Source organism: Malania oleifera, chromosome 2 (assembly GCF_029873635.1).
Source record: "Malania oleifera isolate guangnan ecotype guangnan chromosome 2, ASM2987363v1, whole genome shotgun sequence".
Classification (NCBI taxonomy): domain Eukaryota; kingdom Viridiplantae; phylum Streptophyta; class Magnoliopsida; order Santalales; family Ximeniaceae; genus Malania; species Malania oleifera.
The window spans coordinates 71,621,523-71,633,716 of record NC_080418.1 but is presented as its reverse complement, the minus strand read 5'-3'; positions in this window follow the sequence as shown (position 1 = coordinate 71,633,716).

Here is a 12,194-nt window from a genome sequence, read left to right as displayed (position 1 = left end):
GGGCTAGATCGTCTCCTCAGGGAATGCGTTTAATCTCAAATTTAACGTTTTTCCAATCAAAATTAAATTGCACTGAACTTAGTTCAGATTCAGGATTTTCAGGATGGTTCAATTTCACTTTTGACAAATTAAATGACACGCAATTTAAAGTCCTAAAACTAACATGTAGTGAATTAAAGAACACTAATGGAAACCCTAACCTACTCGAGGAAATATCGAAACACGTGCTAATTAAAGATGGTAACTTCGGACACGGAATTAAAAGCACACTATAGAAACTCAATCAGATTCAAGCACACACTAAAAATCGGAACTTTAACAATTCAAGAACTCAAACCAAAATGCAACACAAAAAAAAGAACAATGACAGAAAATAAAAATATGAACTTTGATAAAACCGGTCCTAACTAAACCGAACATCGAAACAAAAATTAAATCTTGGAAAGAAAAACAAATAACTAATTTAAATATGAACCCAAGCGTAATTAAATATGAACTTCCAACTAAATCTACCAATAAAATAAAATACAAAAAACAAATAACTAAACAATAAACTATTGCAAAGATAGTAAAATTTTCAAAACCCAAACTTTGTAAATACCTTCAGTAAATAAAAAACAATACCATCCTATATCAATATTAAAGGAGGAAAGATAAAAGAGAGAGAGAAAAAGAACAAAACAGAGCAAGAGGTGGCTGTTTGCAGAGGAGACTCTCGGTGTGGAGAAGATGTTGCAACAGCTGGGGATAGCCTCGAGTAGCTTGCTGTGGAGTGTCTCGGGCTAGTGGTTTTCTGCTGCAGAGGCTTATGCAGCGTATGGGCTTCGGCTGGTACTGTGGAGGGCTGTGCTGGCCGAGAACAGGGCTGGAGAGTTGCAGCAGATTGGCTGTCGTGGAGTTGCAGCTAGTTTTGCAAGGCGGCACTGCTGCTTCGAATACAATAGAGAGGCTGCTGGTATTGCTGGTTGATTGTTGCTGTATGTTGTGGCCGAGGGTGGAGCTAAAGGCTCGGGTACAGGTGGTCTGCTGTGGCTTCGGGTCTATGCTACAGTAGGGGGCTGTGGGTGATTCTGGTTCAGGAAGAGGAGCTGTGGCCTGGAGACTGGCTGAGAGGAGAGGATGCTATAGAGGATGGAGGGGCTGGCCGTGTGCTGGTGTTTGGTATGGAGAGGCCAGGGAGTTGCAGAGGAAAGAAAAAATTGAAAATAGAGGGAGAACAGAGCAGAAAAAAATAACCGGAGAAAAGGGAATAGAAAGGCTAAAGAAAAGAAAGAGAAAGAAGAAGGAGAGGAGAGGAGAAGAAGAAGAAGAAGAAGAAGAAGAGCTAAGGGAAAAATATGGAAGAGAAGAGGATCATCCCCAAGGAGTTGCGCTAGAGGAGTTTAAAAAGAACAGAAAGAAGCCTTACCCGGATAGCACGGACCCGACCCGGCCATGCATGGTCGGGTCACATCAAATATTCATTCAAATATATTTTTTTATTTTCTCATTTTATTTGTTCTCTGTTCATCGCAAATCTGACTTTTCTAGGGCCCGTTTCTCGCAAAACTAAAAAACAAAAGTTGTAGATAATCCTTTCCTATTCCTCTAGAAATTTGAATAGTCTCGATCAGAGTTCAGACGGAAAAGTTATGCATGAAATACGAACAGGTATCGATTTTGGTCCCCGGGAATTTTTCTACGACAAAAAAAAATTACCAAAACTTAATAAATAATGAAATAAAGTTCAAGAATGATAATTTTGGCACTTTATTAAAATATTGGAAAATTTTATACATTTAATTAAAAATATAAACCGTAAAGCTCGGGTTAAACGTTCAATTACGCAGTTTCGGCGCGTAATCACACCCCCCAACTAACGTTTTGCTAGTCTCTAGCAAATGACGTGAATGAATCTCAGGGTGGTGATCATGAAATCAATGCACATGCGATATAACTATACCACTTCACATACAAGAACATAATTGAATTTCACACAAGCTCGTTCATATTCAATACACACGACTTCGTAGCACGTCACTCATGCAAGTTTCATCGTTTATATGTGATTTGAAAGTAGTATACTCTCATGAAGTTAATCGGTGGCACATTCAGAGTTAATGCAATCATATAAGTTTGAGTATAAACAGGTAAACTCTCTAGGTGTGTGTGATGTGTGTAACTCAGTACACCTAGGACGCCAGTGGACACCTACAGAACGGTCGCTTTGACTCGGCCTAACTGGTATACCCTAAAAAACACTCAAAGAAAATGGGTTCACTTGTCATATGTGAGGAGGAGTGTCGCGATCAAACATCCCACTTATTAAAAGGAACAATGCTAAGTATATGGAGTGGACTAGTCTGGAAAGGATCTAGCCTATCTATAAGGTGTCGGGTCTTTCACCCTAGCATCTTCTCACCTACTCGCCATATCCAACTGAGACCATCCTAGATCAACTTACTCACAAACTTGTCGTGAATACATCTGAGGCATTAACCGGTTGAAGCATCTTCATACGTGGAAAATATGTGTCGTCCTTGACTTTTTGTGATATGTATTTGGGCCGGCACTGACATTCCATTTCATACGCATGTGTATTGCTTATTTTTCCTGCTCATTCTTTATTTTCTGTCTTTTTCTTGAGCAATAAGGACAATATTACACTTCTTTTGTAATCTTCATACCATCAATGGGAATTGAGCTCGAATAGTGGTCCATGAACTAAGTCTATCTCTAGGGGTGGCTCAGCCTTCACATCTTGAGTAGGCTACAAGACCTAGGTTTCTATCTCCCCACTAGGTGTCACCTTTAGGCTAGTAAATCAAAACATAGACTAGTGTACAAAGGAATCATCCAGAAAAAGAGAATTGAGTTCCATGAACTCTGATTTGATATTAACGCTCAAAAGGACGATAAATAGCTCAAGGATATGTCACAAGGTGTCATAGTCTCCACGGGTGTTCTCTCAATGCTCACAGGAAACCCTAAGTGCAATGAATCACGTGAGTGTGTATTCAACCTCATGAGATGCCGTGTAAATACATGAAATTATAAAACCAAATTAACATGAGTGTGCTATCAATCAATTCTTCATGGAGTCATAAGATCATATAAAGAGAAAACTACGCATGATTGACTCAAGTGTGTCATTCTTAAGTTATACGCAAGTATGTCAAAGGTATGCACAGTGTTAAGCATGGCATAGTGCAGTGTAATCCTCTAGTGCTCCTCTTTCTTTCTCTCTCTTTTTGATTTTATGTTTTTGATTTTTTTTTTGTTTTTTTTTTTTTTGAAATTAAAAACCCGGTACATGTACGTGCACAGTGTCACATGCGAATGCTCATCTCCCCCAACTAAAGTGGAACATTGCCCTCAATGTAAAAGCGCAGGGGAAATAAAATTGTGCACGGTAAACAACTAATGGAAAAGTACTACTGACTAATGTAACAAGAAAGAAAAGGGAAAAACACAACTAAAACAAATAAACGAAAAAAAATAAAAATAAAAATAAAATAAAACAGTAGCATAGAGATCAGAGGACTCCCCTAGGGTCTTGCAAAAGCAAGACCTCTTTGTCGACATCGAATGGGGTCATGAAAGGCTTTAGGGGCTGTCCATTGACTGTGAAACGGTTGCCATTCTTCGGATTTACAATCTCTATTGCACCATGAGAATGAACTTTTGCAACAATATACGGACCACCCCATCGGGATTTCAATTTTCCAGGAAACACATGCAGTCGGGAGTCATAGAGTAGCACTTGTTGAGAAGGGAAAAGTTATTTTTCTTTGATGTTCCTATCATGTAGAAACTTCATCCGCTCCTTAGCCAAACGAGCATTATCATAAGCGTCCCTTTGAGATTCTTCAAGCTCGCATACCTGCAATTTTCTTAGACCTATGGCATCATCAAGTGAAAGGTTAATCTATTTGATAGCCCATAACGCATGATGCTGAATTTCAACAGGTAAATGACATGCCTTACCGTATACTAACCTGTAGGGAGACATCCCTAAGTTTGTCTTGAAAGCTATTCGGTAGGTCCACAGTGCGTCAACAATTTTTTCTGACCAGTCCTTACGATTAGGACACACGGTTTTCTCAAGTATCGTTTTGATCTCTCTATTGGCCAATTCAGCTTGACCATTGGTCTGAGGGTGATAAGGGGCGGAGACTTTGTGGGTTACACCATATTTTTGCATGAGTGTTTCAAAAGGTTTGTTATAGATATGGGACCCTCCATCACTAATGATTGCCTCGGGCATGTCAAAGCGTGCAAATAACTCTTTGAGAAAACGTATGACAACCTTGTGGTCATTAGTTCGACAAGGTATTGCCTCCACCGATTTAGAAACATAGTCCACAGCGACCAAAATGTAAGAATGCTCGAAAGAAATGGGGAAAGGTCCCATAAAATCAATACCCCAACAATCAAAAATCTCAAGAGTCAATATGGGGGACATAGGCATTTCATTCTTGGCAGTAATTTTTCCTAATTTTTGACAAGCCTTACATGCTTTACAAAAATTTTCAACATCTTTAAACATGGTGGGCCAGTAGAGTCCACTTTGAAATATTTTTGAAACAGTTTTCTTAGCAGCAAAGTGGCCTCCACATGTCCCACCATGGTAAAAATGCATCACGGAACTAAATTCATCATCTGGAACACATCTACGCACCAATTGGTCAGAACAATATTTGAATAGGTATGGATTATCAAAATAATAATGTCTTACCTCAGCTAGGAACTTACGCTTGTCCTGGGTGAGCCAATGGTCTGGCATTCGGTCGGTGACGAGATAATTCACAATGTCGGCGAACCATGGAGCACGTGACATAGCAAAGAGACGTTCATCAGGAAAGTCATCATTCAAGGGAGGGGACACCAGTACCTCGGGTAGCTGTAACCGAGAAAGATGGTCAGCTACAATGTTTTCCACACCCTTTTTATCACGTATGGTGATATCGAATTCCTGGAGGAGTAGAATCCACCTAATCAACCTAGGCTTGGCATCTTTCTTTGTTAATAAATATTTCAAAGCAGAGTGGTCAATAAAAATAATGACAGGTGCACCAATGACATAAAAGCGAAATTTTTCTAAAGTAAAAACAACAGCTAACAACTCCTTCTCAGTGGTAGTATAATTTCTCTAAGCATCATTCAAAGTTCGACTGGCATAATAAATAAACGATGGCTTGTTATCAATTCGTTGACCTAGAACAGCACCAAGAGCGTAATCGCTAGCATCGGTCATGATCTCAAATGGCAAGTCCCACTGAGGAGGTTGCATGATAGGCGCAATAGTCAAATGTCGCTTTAGTGTTTCAAAGGCCTGTTGACAATCATCAGTCCACACAAATTCAATTTCGTTTTGCAACAAGGTACATAATGGTTTAGCAATACAACTGAAACCCTCAATAAAACGTCTATAGAAACCGGCATGACCAAGGAAGGAGCAAATATCCCGGACTGTCTTAGGGAAAGGTAACTGAGAAATCAGCTCTACCTTGGCCTTGTCAACTTCTATACCACGCTCAGAAACCAAATGTCCAAGTACTAAACCACTACGTACCATAAATCGACATTTTTCCCAGTTTAGAAATAAATTCTTTTCCTCACATCTTTTCAAAATCGCAATTAAATGTGTCGAACAATGATCAAAAGACTTACCGAACACAGAAAAGTCATCCATAAAAATTTCACACATATCATCTAACATATCAGAGAAAATACTCATCATACAGTGTTGGAAAGTAGCAGGGGCATTGCATAGACCGAATGGCATTCTAGGGAAAGCAAAGGTGCCAAAGGGACAAGTGAAGGTAGTCTTCTCTTGGTCCTCAGGTGCTACGGCAATTTGATAATAACCAGAAAATCCATCCAAGAAACAAAAAAAAGAATTACCAGCTACTTTCTCTAATATCTGATCTAGGAAAGGTAACGGGAAATGATCTTTTCTGCTAGCCGAATTCAATTTATGATAATCAATGCACATTCTCCAACCCGTTACTTTCCTAGATGGGATCAATTCTCCATTAGCATTTTCAATGACAGTCAAACCAGATTTTTTTGGAACTACCTGTGTTGGGCTTACCCATTTGCTGTCGAAGATTGGATAGATGATGTCAGCAACTAACAATTTCAGCACTTTATTTTTTATCACCTCTTTCATGGATGGATTCAGCCTCCTTTGTGCATCTCGAACTGGTTTAGCGTCTCCTTCAAGGAAGATGTTATGAGTGCAAATGGAAGGGTCGATACCCTTGATGTCAGCAATAGTCCATCCAATCGCTCCTCGATGCTCTCGAAGTACCTGCAATAATTTAGTTTCCTGTTCAAGAGTAAGGTGTGAAGAAATTACCAAAGGGAATGTGCCATCCACTGGACCCAAGAAAGCATATTTCAGCTCGGTAGGCAATGGTTTCAACTCAAGTGTTGGAATTTCTTTTGCGAACGACTTCGGAATTTCTGGTAGGTCAATGGCCTCAAATGTAGGCTTATGCCAACTACTTTTATAACTCGCATCAAACATATGAGGACCACTATCTGGGACCTGCTCCTCAGATTCTTGCAATAATTCATCAATACCTTCAAACTGCGCAAAAGAGTCATTTTCAAGTGCGGCATCGACATCGAGTACCGACAGTAGTTCTGAAATGTCTAAGTCATCTATCACATCGACTGCATGAGTATCTGCGTCATTACACCCACTTGACATCCTATGAGCATTAAAAACATTCATTTCCAGTGTCATGTTCCCAAATGTGAGCTTGAGGACTCCGCTTAGACAATTAATCAGGGCGTTTGAAGTAGCAAGGAATGGTCGCCCCAAAATGACAGGAGCCTAATAAATGGTGGAAATAGGCTGCTGCATATCCAAAACAATGAAATCCACAGGATAGTTAAATTTGTCAACTTGAACCAAATCATCCTCAACAATACCTCGTGGAGCCTTTACAGATCTGTCTGCCAACTGTAGTATCATAGTAGTTCTCTTCAATTCACCTAAACCCAGCTGGTCATATAATGAAGACGGAAGCAGATTCACACTACTCCCTAGGTCAAGTAGAGCTTTCCCAATACGAGACTCACCGATCATGATTGGTATCGTAGGGGACCTAGGATCTCTAAGTTTCTGTGGAGTCTGACTAAGAATCAATGCACTGACCTGCTCAGTTAAGAAAGGCTTTTTCTTCACATTTAATTTCCTTTTTACCGTGCATAGGTCTTTCATAAATTTTGCATATGCTGGGATTTGTTGTATGACATCTAAGAGTGGAATATTGATTTTTACCTGCTTGAATATCTCTTGAATCTCCGTATGATACTTGTTCTTTTGTCCAGATGTCAAACGCTGAGGGTATGGTACCACAGGTTGGTATTCCTTAACTGGCTCATCCTCTTTATTATCCAACTTTGTTAAACTTGAGCTGGCCTCATCTGATTTTTCTTTTCCTTTATATGTCTCATTTGTCACCTCAGGTGTCGGCGTGGTTGTTTGTTGGTCAGTGGCCATTTCAGGACGGGGAACTTCCTTTCCACTTCGCAAAGTAATAACTGCTTTTGTTGACTCAAACGTATCCCCTGAAACATTGTGCACTGACTGTTGTGGCTGTCTATATACCTGGGGATTAGGCTGAGGCTATGCAGGGAATTTTCCTTTTTTCCAGGGTATTAAGCTATGTACTCATCTTGCTTATGGCATCTTTCAGTTCGCCATTGGTCGTAACTTGCAATTGCATGAATTGCTAGAGCATGGTTGCTACTTGCGCTACACTATCATCAGAAGATTTCTTTACTGGAATGGGGACTAACGCTGGTTGGAATCCTGGTGGTGCGTAGCTCCGAGAAAACTGTTGCGGTTGATACTGCGGTTGAGGAGCTATAACTGGATTGTATGTCGGTTGCGGAGGCGGTGCATATGATTGAGGTGCCTGCTGATATCGTGAAGATAATGGACCAGGCTGATCATTTCTCCATTGGAGGTTTGGATGATTCCGCCACCGCGGGTTGTAAGTGTTTGAGAGCGGCTGATTCTGCGTCTTGTTAACCCAATTTGTCAATGACACCTGATCAGATCTGCTCTCTTGCAACACAGGTAAGAATTGACAATCCTGAGGTCTGTGGTCTGAAGTCTCACAAATCGTGCAAATCTCAACTTTCGACTTTTCGGATTCCATGACTTCCAATTTTTTAGATAACGCAGCTACAAGGGCCTGTAAGCTAGTGTCATCTTTAACCTCATATCTCCCCCCGCCACTGATTGCTCGGATAGGTTGGGCAGCTACCGGCACCCGTTCACATCGTGCATTCCACTGCTGGGCACTCTCAGCGAGATAGTCTAAAAATGATACGCCCTCATCTGGTTCCTTACGGAAGAACATCCCATTACACATAGACTGGACAAATTGTTCGCACACAGGGGTTAAAGCAGTAAAAAAATAGTTCACTAACCTCCATGATTCGAAACCATGGTGCAGGCATATGTTCATCAGGTCCTTGAATCTCTTCCAACACGCCTGGAATGTCTCGCCATCTTTTTGCATGAACTAACTGATCAGCTCCTGCAGTTACTGAGTTCTCTGAAGAGGAAAGAACTTATGTAAGAACTCATGCTGCATTTCAGCCCAGCTAGTAATAGAGTTAGGACGCAAAGAATTAAACCAGATTTTTGCCCTGTCTTTCAGAGAAAAGGGAAACAAACGCAGTTTAATGTATTTATCAGTCCCAGCCCTATTAATGAAAGTGGTGCAAACCATCTCAAAGTCTGTCAAGTGTTGGTATGGACTCTCAGAGTCCATCCCGTGAAATTGGGGAATCACAGATAACATGTCATGCTTAAGAGTGAAATTCGGTGCATCTTGTGGTAACACAATGCATGAAGGTGTAGATGTGCGTGCAGGCTGTAGAAAATCTTCAAGTGTACGTGGTGCATGTGCAGCCATAGCTTCTTCAAAATAATGGCCAAACAGATTATTCAGCTCAAATTTAGAATCACTCGCAGGACTAACAGGTGAACAATCAGACTCGGTGCTATGTGTATCCCTACTAGTGCTAGGTGAAAGTCTACACAATCGATTCGAATTATCTCAAACCCAGGGCATCAAATATCACAATAACCAGCAAAAATCCACTAACACGGCAACAGATAAATTTTTTTTCAATTTTTCAATTTTCAATTTTTCATTTTTTCTATTTATTTGAAAAAAAAAATAAAAAATAATTAGGAAAACGCAAAATTTGAAATTAAAACTGGAAAATTTCCGGCAACGGCGCCAAAAACTTGACTCACTCGAAAAATGAGCAGCTCAAAAGCTATCCCAAGTATAGGAGTTCTGTCGTGTAATATTAAGCCCAAGGGCTAGATCGTCTCCTCAGGGAATGCGTTTAATCTCAAATTTAACGTTCTTCCAATCAAAATTAAATTGCACTGAACTTGATTCAGATTCAGGATTTTTAGGATGGTTCAATTTCAATTTTGACAAATTAATGACATGCAATTTAAAGTCCTAAAACTAACATGCAGTGAATTAAAGAACACTAATGGAAACCCTAACCTACTCGAGGAAATATCGAAGCACGTGCTAATTAAAGATGGTAACTTCGGACACAGAATTAAAAGCACACTATGGAAACTCAATCAGATTCAAGCACACACTAAAAATCGGAACTTTAACAATTCAAGAACTCAAACCAAAATGCAACACAAAAAAAAGAACAATGACAGAAAATAAAAATACGAACTTTGATAAAACCGGTCCTAACTAAACCGAACATCGAAACAAAAATTAAATCTTGGAAAGAAAAACAAATAACTAATTTAAATATGAACCCAAGCGTAATTAAATATGAACTTCCAACTAAATCTACCAATAAAATAAAATACAAAAAACAAATAACTAAACAATAAACTATTGCAAAGATAGTAAAATTTTCAAAACCCAAACTTTGTAAATACCTTCAGTAAATAAAAAACAATACCATCCTATATCAATATTAAAAGAGAAAAGATAAAAGAGAGAGAGAAAAAGAACAAAACAGAGCAAGAGGTGGCTGTTTGCAGAGGAGACTCTCGGTGTGGAGAAGATGTTGCAACAGCTGGGGATAGCCTCGGGTAGCCTGATGTGGAGTGTCTCGGGCTGGTGGTTTTCTACTGTAAAGGCTTGTGTAGCGTATGGGCTTCGGCTGGTACTGTGGAGGGCTGTGCTGGCCGAGAACAGGGCTGGAGAGCTACAGCAGATTGGCTGTCGTGGAGTTGCAGCTAGTTCTGCAAGGCGGCGCTGCTGCTTCGAATACAATAGAGAGGCTACTAGTATTGCTGGCTGATTGTTGCTGTATGCTGTGGCTGAGGGTGGAGCTGGAGGCTCGGGTACTGGTGGTCTGCTGTGGCTTTGGGTCTGTGCTACAGTAGGGGGCGGTGGGTGATTCTGGTTCGGGAAGAGGAGTTATGGCCTGGAGACTGGCCGAGAGGAGAGGATGCTATAGAGGATGGAGGGGCTGGCCGTGTGCTGGTGTCTGGTATGGAGAGGCCAGGGAGTTGCAGAGGAAAAAAAAAATTGAAAACAGAGGGAGAATAGAGCAGAAAAAAATAACCAGAGAAAAGGGAATAGAAAGGCTAAAGAAAAGAAAGAGAAAGAAGAAGGAGAGGAGAGGAGAAGAAGAAGAAGAAGAAGAAGAAGAAGAAGAAGAAAAGCTAAGGGAAAAATAGGGAAGAGAAAAGGATCATCCCCAAGGAGCTGCGCTGGAGGGGTTTAAAAAGAACAGAAAGAAGCCCTACCCGAATAGCACTAACCTGACCCAGCCATGGCCGGGTCACATCAAATATTCATTTAAATATATTTTTTTATTTTCTCATTTTATTTGTTCTTTATTCATCGCAAATCTGACTTTTCTGGAGCCCGTTTCTCGTAAAACTCAAAACACAAAATTTGTATATAATCCTTTTCTCTTCCTCCAGAAATTTGAATTGTCTCGATCGGAGTTCAAACGGAAAAGTTATGTATGAAATACGAATAGCTGTCGGTTTTGCTTCCTAGGAATTTTCCTGCGACAAAAAAAATTACCAAAACTTAATAAATAATGCAATAAAGTTCAAGAATGATAATTTTGGCACTTTATTAAAATATTGGACAATTTTAGACATTTAATTAAAAATATAAACGGTAAAGCTCGGGTTAAACGTTCAATTACGCAATTTCGGTGCGTAATCAAGCAGTAGAGGTTGATCGAACTACCCTATTAGAAGGATAAGTAGTTGAGTTAGGGTCAGATTGGTTTTTGGAGTTATGACCCTAGGGTACTATTTGGTTTTTTTGTGGATGTTTGTATATATATGACAGATTCAATAGGTTTCTGGTAATGTGCTTGTTGTTGTATGGCATGTATGTAATTTATGTTTTGTGCTGCTTAGGTATCAAAGATACATGACAGGTATATCCTCGGTACCCATGGGGTCAGGAAGATCATGACTATATCAGTTTTGTAGAATATTAAAGTTATTATGAATGAAAAAATAATAATATATGGTAAAATAGGCAGGTCATTACATAAGCATTCTTGGTATCAACAGAAATCAAAGAGAAAATTCTAAAACTTTAAAGTTGAACACGTTTTAAGATAAGAAGTTATTGATTGGTAAAAATGCTTATTTCTACAATTCGATTGACTGGGCTTTAATAGCCGATCGACTAACCCCTTTGTAAAAATTAGTTTTTGCCTTCTTTTAACTTAAAAAATCATTTTAAATCTTTTGGTATAAGTTTAACTTTCTAAATGAAAGGTTTTTATGAAGGATGGGGTTCCTCTGTTCAATCTAAGGTCATTTTGTCATCTTCAATTTAATCATATGATATGTATGCATATAGAAACTTAAAAACTATTACAACTTGAGAAATAAATAAAATCTTTAAGTCTTTTACTCCTTATTTCCAATGGAATACGCTGGTTGGTGTGAGCTTTAAGTACATTTACGACTTCCATTTCTCATCTATCATTTATGCTTAGAAAAATGAACATGTTCATACACTTGGCACATAGATGAGACATTGTCATCTGTAATTATCAAAATAGGTATCGGACTCAAAAAGTCAACACTCTTTTTATTCTTCTTGACGTCTTTCTTAAGCTGTGGATAGTCAGGTTTAACATGTCCTACTTCTTATAGTTATAACAAGGGGTTCATTTTTTGTTTCTCTCTTACTTGTTTCAACCTT